We start from the raw sequence: 1,205 nt of genomic DNA on the forward strand, positions 1-1,205 counted from the left end.
CATTACTAAAGTTTGTAGTGTCCGCTTTTTGGACTACAAATGTTTGTAGTGTCCGCTTTGTTGGCTACAAATGTTTGTAGTCTTTGCCTTTTTCATTACAAAGGCTTGTAGTGTGCGCTTTTTTCATTACAAATGTTTGTAGTGTCCGCTTTTTTGACTACAAATGTTTGTAGTTTTTGCCTTTTTCATTACAAATGTTTGTAGTGTGCGCTTTTTTGACTACAAATGTTTGTAGTCTTTGCCTTTTTCATTAACAAATGTTTGTAGTGTGCGCTTTTTTCATTACAAATGTTTGTAGTGTCCGCTTTTTTGACTACAAATGTTTGTAGTCTCTGCCTTTTTCATTACAAAGGCTTGTAGTGTGCGCTTTTTTCATTACAAATGTTTGTAGTGTCTGCTTTTTTGACTACAAATGTCTGTAGTCTTTGCATTTTACATTACAAGGGCTTGTACTGTGTGCTCTTTTTCATTACAAAGTTTGTAGTGTCCACTTTTTGGACTACAAATGTTACTAGTGTCTGCTTTTTTAGCCTACAAAGATATTCTCCCTGTATCTATCTAGGTACATGAGGACATAGCTCAATGTTTCAGAGCAACTGAGTCTAGCCAAAACAGCTCTTAATCATTCAGCCTTTGTACCATACAGGGAATTACATGATGATTAAATGGAAAGTAAGAAGAGGCTACACTGAGATGTCAAAACTCATGCCCAAGTTGTCTTGTCCTGACTTTCCCTTTGACCAGCTTCAGTCATGTTCTCATCATCTCCAACACTCTTTGCATATCTCTGGGGACTCATGTATGTCTGACCATAGCCAACCTCAACATGATCTCTTTCAGGACTATGCTGTCCTCCCTTTCTATTTCATAATCAGTTGCAACCATCTGCCCTTTCCCATAGTTACTCTTAAATGTAATTCCTTGCAGGGTACAAAGAGTGAATGGTTTGCCAGCTGTTCAACTACAGTCAAATTCTGTGAAACATCAGCTATACCCCATATACCTTCATGTAATGTAAAAAGGAAAGACTACAGACATTTGTAGTTGAAAAAAGCGGACACTACAAACATTTGTAATGAAAAAGGCAGAGACTACAAACATTTGTAGTCAAAAAACGCGGACACTACAAGCCTTTGTAATAAACAAGGCAGAGACTACAAACATTTGTAGTCAAAAAAGCAGACACTACAAACATTTGTAATGAA

The sequence above is a fragment of the Laccaria bicolor genome, genomic scaffold, assembly GCF_000143565.1.
Source record: "Laccaria bicolor S238N-H82 LACBIscaffold_56 genomic scaffold, whole genome shotgun sequence".
Taxonomy (NCBI): Eukaryota; Fungi; Basidiomycota; class Agaricomycetes; order Agaricales; family Hydnangiaceae; genus Laccaria; species Laccaria bicolor.